Below are 12,299 nucleotides of genomic sequence, written 5' to 3'. Positions count from 1 at the left end.
AGGAAGGGGAAGCCCTGAAGTCCACCCTCCAAAGCAGCTGCCACCTTCTCCAGGAGAACTGATCCCTGCCGCCTGGAGATTTACCAGCCGCAATTCCAGGAGATTTCCGGGCCCCACCAGGCCCACCCCTGTCAAGCCCCGAAGTCAGGCAGGGCCTGGGGCACAGGTGAGCCAGAACGCCTGGGGCAGGTTCAGGGGCACAGGTGAGCCAGAACGCCCACCCAGAGGGAGACAGAAGCGTTTCTCCTTTCTTATGGCTCATGCTGAGCCCTGAAACGCCAGACTTTCCTCTCCCGCCTAGCCGCCTTCCCCAGAGCCATTCTGCAAGTCAGAGCAGTGGCAGAGGAATGGGGGGGGGGGGACTGGAAGCCTCTGACCTATTTCCCACGGGGGTCGCAAGTGGAGATCTGGCCCTCACACTCCTCCCGCACTTCCGCAAGAGCAGAGAGCCTCTCCCGGGGACCAGAGTCTCATCCACCCCTGCTTGTGGTCCCTGTTCCTTTCCTGCTCCAGAGAGCCACCCACCCAACACCACATTCCACCACTCTTTGTTCAGGCTCAAAGCCCCCCCCCCCCAGATGCTGTTGCAGAGTGGCCAAGTACCGTAATTAACAAGCTGTTCCACAATCAACGGAGAGGCTCCTTCCCTCTCGGCAGGGCTGCTAGACAGACAGATCCTGCAGGGTGGCCTCCTCTTCCCCTGAGGGGTGCAGGCGGCTGGGGGGGGGGCAGGAGGTCCAAACCTGGACTCCATTACCTGTTTTGGCTGGCACAGTGATGGCGGTGTGACATAGACTCTGCGCGTCCGTATGGGGGGTCTTGATGGGTCTCCGGTCTGGGGGTCGAAACAAGCCAAGAGGTGAAGGACCCCCACCCCCAAATGATTTGTGTTTGTCGCCTGCTAAAGACAACCGAAACAACCATAAAGAGCAAGACAATAAACGGCATCTGTATCTCTGGAAGCGCTCCAATAAATTCCACGGTGCTGCAAACAGAAACAGCTGGAGGATCTTACAGCCCTTCCTCCTCAGGAGAGGAGGCCGTTATGTTAATATATTGGCCCATTAGGTTGGTACTTACTGTCCTAAGGCTGGGCTCTAAATTCTCGGCTCGAATAGACTTCCAGGGGCTCTGGAGCAGAAATCCCCGTTTAATAACCAGGCCTGACAAGTGGCCGGCTCATTCCCAAAGAGGTCCCTTCTTCGGAAACTGTCTGGGGAGACAGCTGCCATTTGTCTGCAAACAAGCAGCGGCTGGCTTGGTAGCCATGTTCTCGCCAGCCAGGGCAGCTCAAGCCATCATGCTTCAAAATTAACAGGGTCCTTTGGGAGGCGGGCAAAACGCAACCACAATGCCACCCTTTCAGTTTCTTGCGGGAAGCCAAGATCCTCCTTGGGCAAAAGGGGCTCATCCTCACAACGGCACATCAATCAAGTAACGTTAACAGGAGAGGCACAATTTCTTCTTTTCGAACCATCTCTCTGCAGCCTGGACTCCCAGTTCATAAATGGGGCAGAACTGTTGTCTTGGCCAGGAGTCCGCAGGGGAGAAAGCAGAGGAGGACTCAGTCTTTCTGGCTTCCCCTCCAGTCCCATCCCTGCCTTGGAGAAGTCTTTTCCCCTCCACTGGGGATGAAAAATGAGCATAAAGGGAGTCAGGGATGGAGGAGAAACCCCCCCCCCCCAACACATGTTACTCTTCTATCTTCCCTAGAAACTCCTTGGCTGTTCCACCTGAGGGATAACCCCCATACACGTCAAGTTAACTTCAAGTTTTGCTCCTGTCGGTAAGCTTAAGGGCAAAGCTTCATTCGTATGCAAGAAGGATCTTGGAGAAGGGTGTGGCTCCAAGGCAGAGGGCCTACTTGCCAGGCAGAAGGGGTCCAAGTTCAATTCCTGACACATCTAGTAGCAGGGAAAGTTCTCTCTGGCTTGAGACCTTGAAGAGCAGAAGAAGCCAACTGTGGGCCGGGCAGAGCGAGGGCCGGTCTCAGCATGGGGCTTCCTTCCATATGATGCCCTTTTGTGGTGTTAAGTTGGAAGAGCCGCCCCCTAGCAGCAAAAGCACTCAACTAGCCCAGTAACTATTTTCTGTCCAGCAGGGCATCAGGTCAACACACACACACCCCTAATGTTTGAGAGCCAGTTTGGTGTAGTGGTTAAGTGCGCGGACTCTAATCTGGGAGGACCAGGTTTGATTCCCCACTCCTCCACTTGCACCTGGCTGGATGACCTTGGGCAAGCCATAACTCTGGAATGGCTGTCCTTGAAAAAGAGCAGTTTCTGTCAGAGCTCTCTCAGCCCCACCTACCTCACAGGGTGCCTGTTGTGGGGAGAGGAAGGGAAAGCAGTTTGTAAACCGCTCTGAGACACCTTTGGGTAGTGAAGGGCGGGGTATAAATCCAATCTCTTCTTCTTCTAATGTTTGCCACCCGCATCTGATATTGAGGTAGACTGAGCCTGAAGGTTCTATTAGGCTACCAAAGCTAGCAGCCACTAATAGGTATCTCTTCCATGTTTTTGTCCAGTTCCCCCTTTAAGGGGATTACATTTTGCGATAACAGATGCCAGAGTCATACTCATCAGGACAATCTTCATACGCCCGTCTGATCTCTTCCAACAAGATACATACGCAACACAGCATCCACTTCCCCAAATATACACCTTGAGAGGGGAAACAAAACACGGCTCTGTCTACAGGTGTGGATCTGTGGGTACCAAATGGAAGACCGCAGCTCACCCCTGCAATCCAGCCACCGGAACCCTGAGAAAAGAGCCCTCCAAGCTCCCCAGCCGCTGCCTAAATCGATGTGCCCCTGACACGCCGTCTCCGAGGCCAGAGCTACAGAAGAGAAATAACTTGCCCAGGTGAACTAGGCACACACACGCACACACAATCCTTGTGGTGACACAGAACCCCGGAGAATAAGTTAGGCAAGGCACAGAGAGGCACCGCTGTCCTCCTCACTCACACGGCACAGTTACGTCTGCAAAAAAAATAATAATCCAAAAGAAGGAAATGCTGGCCGGGATCCAAAAGTTCCTCCGGAGCAGCAGGAGAAAGATGAGATGTCATTGTGTCCTCCCGTCTCTGCTTCCCCCAATTTTATTCCATTCCTTTCTGCTCCATTTCATGCTCACTCTGCTGCAGAGCTAGACAATTGCTTTGTAACTCTAGGGGACAATTTGACCGTCTATGAGCCAAGCCCAAGGCTGACAGACACACGCCGTGAGTGGAGAGGAAGCCCCGCGCAAGGCTTGCCTGCACAGCCCAGACTGCAGCTATTTTTAAATAACTTTCTCTCCCTCTCGTCCACGCAGAGTCATTTTAAACACATCTAATTTAATCAACTCCTGAAAGAAGCAGCTAAAGTCGCTGAATGGGGAAGAGCTTCCGCAACACATCTGTGCAGAGATACACATTTGCTTAGTTCAGACTGGCTAGTCACCTGGCAGTACACGCAGCTCACCAGCTAAAGCCAGCTACGTTTTGCAAGTGAAATGATTCCGTAAATCAGGCATGAACCTCACGTACAGAAAATCTGGACTTCTCTTGCTCCGGGACTTCTGCATGCCAGGCTCTGAACATGCCACCATTGCAAGGGGATGCAGCCTCCCAGCTTTGGTTATTTTAAAGCACCCTTCTAGTTTATGCTTAGAAGCCACAAACACATGAAGCTGCCCTTGTGCTGAATCTTGGTCCATCGAAGCCAGTCTTGTCTACTCAGACTGGCAGCTGCTTTCCAAGGTCTCAGGCAGAGGTCTTTCCCATGATCTGCTACCTGGTCCTTTTTAACTGGAGGTGCCGGGGATTGAACCTGGGACCTTCTGCATGCCAAGTAGATGCTCCACCACTGAACCATGGCCCCCTCCCCATCTAAAAAACAAAAGATATCCCAGACTGTCCCCCCACCCGGGGTGTCTTCCAGATTGCACGAAAGTGCACAAAGGCCTACAAACACCACCATCATGGTTGAGGAGGCGACACTGCCCTGTTTCCCTGCTGCCCTTCCTCCCTCCCTCCTGTCTGGGACAATACTGTGGTTTTATTCAGGAACGGAAAGGCCTCCTCTCGCTCAGACACAAGGCCTCTCCAGCTCCGCAGTTCCCCCAACTATGCCCCTGAGCACCCCAGAGCGCCACATGAGGGGCCGCTGCACACCTCGAATCACGCAGCCAGTTGATGGGATCTAGCCCCGTCACTCTGTCCCCTGACTGGAGAGGTGCTGAGCATCCCTGATCCCTGAAGCTGCAAGGAGTGACCCTGATGGAGTCCTGCGGCAGCTGTCCAGAATGGCAGAAACGTCGGCCTTGACTGGGACCAAGGATGGGAGGGCTTGCCCCCTGGGCCGGCCGGCCATCACGAAGAAGAAGAAGAAGAGAAGAGATTGGATTTATACCTCGCCCTTCACTACCCAAAGGTGTCTCAGAGCGGCTTACAAACTCCTTTCCCTTCCCCTCCCCACAACAGACACCCTGTGAGGCAGGTGGGGCTGAGAGAGCTCTTGACAGAAACTGCTCTTTTTCAAGTACAGCTCTTATCAGAACTACGGCTTGTCGGCTCCTCTTTGCATGCCTGAAAGCCCAGCAGATGGCTCCGGAGGAAAGGGAGGTGCAGATGTGCTTCTCTCTGATTATCAAGCATGCCTCCTTGATCTCTGTTCCTCAGGATATTGAGAAAGTGAGCCGAACGATGCCAGCAACAGTCACACACCCCAGGGCTTGCTAGACTAGACTGTCCATCTCTCCAGCCCACAGTCCAAAGAGCTCCGCCCGGTCTCGCAAGAGCTCCACCAGGCCATTCCCCTGGGCACGCTGCTCATCTCTAAGGCACAGAGACACATACGCCAGGGTCGTGGGGTAGGAGGACCAGGACAAAAATGCTGCCAACACTCCTTTCCCTGAAGGTCTCCCCCACCCCCCTCAGCAGCTTCGGCCTCCCGTGGCAACCCAAAATGCCTCTGGGCCACTGGACTGGCCCACGGCAGCAATTAATTAATGGCGGTGGCCAGCTGGAAAGCTTCCAGCGGCTGGGGCCGAGAGCCAGTTCTTCTGACAGCTGACTCCTGGCTGCAGTTTGTCACAACTATGACTAACACTGGCACATCATAAGGGAAGGGAAGTGCCCCCGTTTAAGGGAGATTAGACTGGGAAACAGAAGAGGCCGTTGTTTGGAGGCTCCAGGAGGAGTTTCCAGAGATGCATCGGTGCCCCCCTCCATGTTGCACACCTCCTGCACAGAGCGCGTCTGAGAAGGAATCAGCAGCTGCCTCCTTCTGCCACCTTCACAGGTTTGGGCTTTGTTGGCTCCTGACCAACAGCCAATGTGGATGTAAACAGGAAAGGAGGCAATCCAAGACCTGTGGACTAGGGACATGGGAGGGTTTTGGAAGGCCGACTCTGCCTGGCTCTGAACTCCAAGAGAAGTTTCCTTCCCTTTCCCCTCCAGGTTTGTGCGGCAAGTCCCCCGCCTGGGGGAGGGCCAGCAGAGCCCCAGCTGCTTTGTGTTTCCGCGGGGGGGGGGGCTTTCCTTCCCAGCCAATTCACAGGGGCTTTCCCTCCCCAGCCAATTCACCCTCCCCCCTCCCCCCTCCATCCGCCCCAAAGGCCGTATGGGGGAAGGGGGGCATCATAAAAAGGGGTAACAGCTGGGGAGCCCATTACCCCTTTGCTGGGGAGCAAACTTGGCGTTGTCGGCTCCTCTTTGCATGCCTGAAAGCCCAGCAGACAAGCGCATCCATCCCACTTCTAGCGACCCCCTGTGGGGTTTCCAAGGCAAGAGGGCTGGCCTGCCACGGCCTGCCTCCACGCCACAGCCCTGGCCTCCCGTCCAAATACTGGTGAGCTGACTAGCCCGGGCCCCCCAACCCGTCTTTAAGCCGCCACTCCCAACACACAATCGGTCCCTTCAGCCAGCCAATGGCAGCAGGCATTTCTTGGTGTCCCCCCCCCCCCGCCCCACATGTAACCGGTCCCTTCAGCCAGCCAATGGCAGCAGGCATTTCTTTGTGTCCCCCCCCCCCGCCCGACAGACAAGATCCTTTATTTCCTCCTCCATGAAAGCCAGAGCTGCGCTTCGATCCAGAACGTCGCGCCCCTCAGAAGGCCTTGCATTCTTATACCCAGAAAGCACGCCTGGATCGGCACACCACCCAGAAAGGCAGCAGCCGGCCTTCTCCGAGGAGGGGCAATCACGGCTTCCATTTTATCGCCTCTGCCTGGAAGCCCCACATAGCGAACTGTGTGGAAGCAAAGTGGGAGGCCTCCCCTGCGGGCCGGCACTTGGGCCTCCTGCCTGGGGGAGTGGGGTTAGTTCCCACAGCACATTTACCATTTGCTCAAGGTAGTCTAGTATGCCCCGGCCAGGCCTGTAGCCATGGGGGGGCCCCTTTGGGCACGGTGCCCCCCACAGAAGAGCCCCGCCACCCCAGGGAGGATGCCAGACCCACCCACCCCCGGTGCACCGCACTTCTTATCTCGCCCACCGCGGCCTTGGGAGAGCCAAGGAGCGAGGCAGACCTGGGGAGAGACCAAGGGAGAGCCGAGGAGGCAGGCAGGGCGGTGCACTCTGTGGCTGTTTGGGATGTCCCTCTGCCCACTGGCCTCGCTCCACACCTCGTGGTTGGGGGGGGGAGGCTGGGGCATGCAACACTGAAATGGAAGGAGCGCTGCTGCCGTGGCGGGCGGTGACATGATCAACAGCGGCGCTCCATGTGCTGGCCCTTTCCTCTGCCCCAAGCTCGTCTGCCCCCTCTCCAGAGCCTTTCTGGTGGTGGCAGTGGCTGGCTCATGGAGAGGTGGGGCCAGCACCCAGAGGAGGAGGGGCTCGCACCCAGGGCTGTCCCTGCCTCTCTGCCCGGAGTGACATCACATAGGCATGGCCCTGCCCCAAACGTGCCTCCCCACAGGAAAATGTCTGGGCCTGGCCAACACCCCACAAAGCAGGCCAAGGAAGACCAGAGCTACAGCACACCAGGGGCGGCTACTGCACGAGGTGCCAGGCCGCGCTGGGACCGGCACAACACATCTGCTCAGGATTGCCAACCTCCAGGTAGGGCCTGGAGACCTCCCAGAATTACCATCAATCTCCAGGCTACGGATATCAGCTCCCCTGGAGGAAGCGGCTGCTTTAGAGAGCGGACTCTGCGGCATTATACCCTGCTGAGGCCCCGGCCCTCCTCCGGCGCCACTCCCCCAAATCTCCAGGGATTTCCCAACTCAGAGTTGGCTACAGTGGGCAGGCCCTGCCCAGAGCCCTTCAGAATCTGCACGGTATTTGTTAGCCATTCCCGCACCGCAGGGGCAGAACCAACACAACGTTCTTCAGCATGAGAACGTCAAGACTAGACCGAAAGTACAACTGGTCTAACATTTTATCATCACAACGGTAAGACAGTCGCCTTAAGAAGCTTCTTACAGCTGGCTCAAGAGCCACTATCTGTTTCCTGTATCTGGTATGGATACTGCTTCTGGAGATGGACGTTCCATTACCAAGATGCTGGTGGTTGTCTGTGTTTCAAGATTTACTTATATTTCTATTCTGTATTTCTCCTCAGTTCACAGTTTCTTCACTTTATCCTATCAACAGGCCAGGGAGGGACGGCAGGCTAAGAGAATGTGGCTGGCCCAGGGTCACCCAGCAGGTGCCCAGGGCACAGGAGGGGCTTGAATTTGTGTCTACAAGATCCTAGTCCAGTACTAGAAACCCCCCCTCCACTAATGTCCCCTGCATAACCTGCAGGTGTGGCATGCCAGGTTCTCAGCCCTGTGGAGCGCCCCCCCTCCCCCGCTTGCAGCAAGCTGGAAGCAAGACCAATTGGTCCAGGGGGCTGGTGTGTCACTCAAAGAAATCCCAGCTGTCCCCTTGATATTCCTTCTTTGTCTGTTCTCCCCCCCCCCGAACCCTTGCAAGAGTTTGGGGGGGCCCAGGTTGAATGGCTGCCACCCCCACCCCCCTTCCTGTCCCCTGAAAAGCCCCTTTTCAGTGCTGGGGTAAGAACAAACCCCTGAGTGTTAGGGAGTAGTCGGGCCCATGGGTAGGTCAGAACGCAGCATCAGGGTGTGTTTTTTTTGACAAGCCAATGCTTTATTGCCTACTAAGTACCAGCACAGAGTAGTAGAACAGTATCGCCTACTATTCTGACACGGAATCTAGCAAGAAAAGGTGAAAGCAGGAGGGTGTCCCCTGAAAAGCCCCTTTTCAGTGCTGGGGTGAGAACAAACCCCTGAGTGTTAGGGAGTAGTCGGTATGGGTGCTAGGAAGGTAGCCCTGCAGTTTTCCACTCTTTCTTTCTCTCGCACCCATGCACACACACCCTTTCCTCTCCCACCGCAGAAAATGCTTCCATGTTTAGAAAAAAGCCCACGTGCGCTTTTTGTGCCTGGGACCGCAGTTGCCTTTGTACACGGCTTTTAAAATCTATTTCTTAATTATGTAGCTACTTCATTTAGATCCTGCTTTCCTCCCCAATGGGGACTCTAAGCAGTTTGTGTTCTTCTCCTTCCATTTTTATCCTCACAACAACCTTGCGAGGTAGGCTTGCTCACAACTGTCATGCTCACGAAGTGGAACTTCTGCTCATGACATGCCTCGGCTTAGAGGGAACAGCCACATCTGACAGGGTCCTGGCACCAAACCACTGGAATTCCCTCCTCCGGAAGGTAGTTGTTCATTTAAAACATTTATTAGGTGCCTTCCTTTGTTACGGAGCTCAAGGCAGCTTAGATCACAGATAAAACACACAAAATAAAATACATTAAAACATAAAAACCAAAAATTGTTTTTGGTAGGTCACCCCTCCTGCTTTTTAAGAAGCTGGTTAAAATCCTTCCTTTTAAACTCTGTACACCTGTTCAGAAAATCAGCTTCTGATTTTATTGCAAGATACTTGAGAAGTATTTTTTTGCTTAAAAGCAAATAAATGTTGAAATAAATAAAGAACAAGCGACAAACTGGGGGGAAAGTAGTAGAAAACCCACTAAAACACTTAGACATGTACGCAAATACAGTCACTTATATGTTTAGATACTATATCAAAATTTACAAAATTTATATGCAAGGCATATTAGCCATAACAATACAATATCTCAGTGCTATATAATAGAACAATACAAATTGCAATGTTGCTAGCCAGAACAATCATTAGAATATTGCTAATCCATTACAGGTACATTTTTTACAAGTCCAAGTTTCCAAGTTTACAAAGCGAGAACAATACAAATTGCAATGTTGCTAGCCAGAACAATCATTAGAATATTGCTAATCCATTACAGGTACATTTTTACATGTTCAAGTTTACAAAGCAGCCGGCTTTCGCTTGGTTTCGTGTCAAAACTTCATCAGAAGCAGAACAACTTATATCGTGTCATAATATTTGATAGTTTGAAATGGCACCTTTCTGGTTTCTAGAAGCACCTTCTTCCTAAGGTGCTTCTAGAAAGAACATTAAGCCAAGAATGTCTCCAATGGCTTCTAAGCTTAGCAATACACAGACAGGTCCAATATGAGGAGTCTTCATGGGAATTGAGGACTAGTCCCAATACTAATTGTAGCAACCCTTAAGAAGAAGGAGTTTGTAAGCCGCTCTGAGACACCTTTGGGTATGAAGGGCGGGGTATAAATCCAATCTCTTCTTCTTCTCTTCTTCTTCTTAAGGTGCTTCTAGAAAGCACATTAAGCCAATAATGTCTCCAATGGCTTCTAAGCTTAGCAGTACACAGACAGGTCCAATATGAGAAGTCTTCATGGGAATTGAGGACTAGTCCCAATACTAATTGTAGCAACCCTTAAGAAGAACACGAGCAGTGACTCATGAAAGCTCATACCCTGCCACAAATTTTGTTCGTCTTTAAGTTTCTACTGGGCTCTTACTCTTCCACTGCTACTGATAGAGTAACACAGCTACCCTTCTTGATATAGAACACATAAGACAGCCTTATACTGAATTAGGCCCTCGCGCCATCAAAATCAGTATTGTCTACTCAGACTGGCAGTGGCTCTCCAGGCTCTCAGGCAGCGGTCTTTCCCATCACCTGCCGCCATATTCTTTAACTGGACCCAGAACCCTCTGCATGCCAAGCAGATGTGCTCCCTCTAAGCTGTGGAGCCTCGTGAGCAAAAGTTCTACTCTGTGAGCCACTGGCGTTCAAGTTGTGAGTGAGTGATTTGGCTACTACATAAATTAGTTCGCTCTGGAGCCATCCCTTCCTGAGCTAAGACAAAAATGTGTGAGCCAGGGGCTAAAAAGCTGTGAGCTAGCTCACACTAACTCAGCTTAGAGGGAACACTGTCTGCCACTGAGCCACAGCCCTTCAACAACTTAATGATGTGCTCCATTCCAAAGCAGGTGAAGACTGGATAAAAACTGGCAGGACGTTTCTCATTCTGAAGAACAAAGAGAAAGGAGCAGCACCGAGAAACTTCCAACAACTTTTCCAACTGCCTCCCAACAACTTTCACACTACTAACCGGAACAGCGGCCAGTTCCACTCAAGAATATCTACAGCTCAATTCAATTCCACCACATGAACAAAAAGTAATTTTTTGAAAATCCTGAGGCACTAAAGATCAGTTACTGATTGATAAGATGGTCTTACAAAACTGCAAGAACTGGAAAACCAATCTGAACATTGCTTGGATTGATTACAAGAAGGCATGATGATCAAGACATGCAAAGTGACACTAAATAGCAAGTTAAAAGCTATAAGGTCAACAGTTGTAAAGCATGTCTAAATGTCTAAAGGTGTCTTTTCTAATCGTGGGAAGTGTATGGGAATCTCATTCTCTCCTGTCAGGTGTGGACGGCCCTTAACCCTACATCCCCTTCCAAAAAATGCTGTTATGTCAGCAGACATCCTAACATCCCTTGCATACATTCAGTATTCTAATATACTACTCTGAAAAAGAAATACATTAAATACATTAAAATACAGAGGATTTATAGTAGTTGAGAATACATATGTGAGGACTGAATGAGTTAGCATATGTAATGAGATAAACAACCAATATCCCTGTTGAGTCCTGGGGAGGTTTTTGTTCCAAGTGTTGTAATAACTTGTAATTTAGCAATTTCCCTTTCCATTCTGTTTCTGAATATATGGAAAGCCATCATCAGAGCTCGACTTGTTACTAAATACAGTTCAAATATTCAGCAAGAATTTGGCCTTGACAAGTATTAGCACTGAATAGAGGAAAGATAGTTGAACAAGAAGAAATCGAAATGACATACAGCAACATAAAAACACTGGCCTTTGAAGAAATATCTTGGAATTTTGAAAACTGGCAACATCAAATATACCCCTGTTAAGAAAAATACAACCAAGGAGCATTACCAAAGAGTGAAAAAGATATTGCAAACAAAATTAAATGGAGGCAACATGGTAAAGTCAATTAACACCCAGGCAGTCCCAGTTCTAAGATACACAGCTGGCATTACTGATTGGAAACAAACAGAATTAGAAGCAATGAATCGCAAAACTCGCAAGATAATGACAACGCATCACTCACTACACCCTAGAAGTGATGTTGATCATCTTTACTTACCGAGAAAATCAGGTAGAAGAGGTCTCCTGAAAGTTAAGCAAGCGATTGAAGAAGAAAAACGAGCACTGAATTACTACATCAAGAAAAGCAAAGAGAAACTTCTAGCTGAAGTGTACAAGACAGACTTGTTTAAGGTTACAGAAACCAAAAAAGATTACAAAGAGACTGAAATCAAAACTCACTTTGACAACTGGAAGGAAAATGCACTTGCATGGCCAACATCTGAAAGGCATAGAGAACAAAGTGAAAATACCTGGAAGTGGCTGCAAAATGGACACTTGAAGAAAGAAACAGGAGGACTCCTTCTAGCTGCACAACAAACAGTATGAAAGCCAAGATTCAGAAGACTGGTGATTACAGCAAAGGTCGACTTTGCAAAATAAAGGATGAAACAGTCGACCACATGGTCAACACCTGCAGGAACATTGCTCAATCTGACTATAAAGAACGTTGCAATAGAACTGCAGCTATGTTGCACTGGAATATTTGCAAGAAGTATGGCTTACCATCAGCCAGAAATTCATGGGAGCACAAACCAGACAAGAACATGGAGAATGAGGAAACAAAGGTTCTTTGGCACTTCCTATTACAAATGGATAAACACCTGGTGTATAACACCCTGGATATCACAATTGTAGAAAAAATTAGAAATAGGGTTTGGATCACTGACATTGCAATCCCAGGAGCAGTGTTTCCTCTAAGCCGAGTTAGCTAAGCTAACTCACAGTTTTTTAGCATCCAGCTCACACATTTTTGTC

This window comes from Gekko japonicus, unplaced genomic scaffold (assembly GCF_001447785.1).
Source record: "Gekko japonicus isolate JY-2015 unplaced genomic scaffold, Gekko_japonicus_V1.1 scaffold2011, whole genome shotgun sequence".
Taxonomy (NCBI): Eukaryota; Metazoa; Chordata; class Lepidosauria; order Squamata; family Gekkonidae; genus Gekko; species Gekko japonicus.
Note: the sequence above shows the minus strand (reverse complement) of the source record.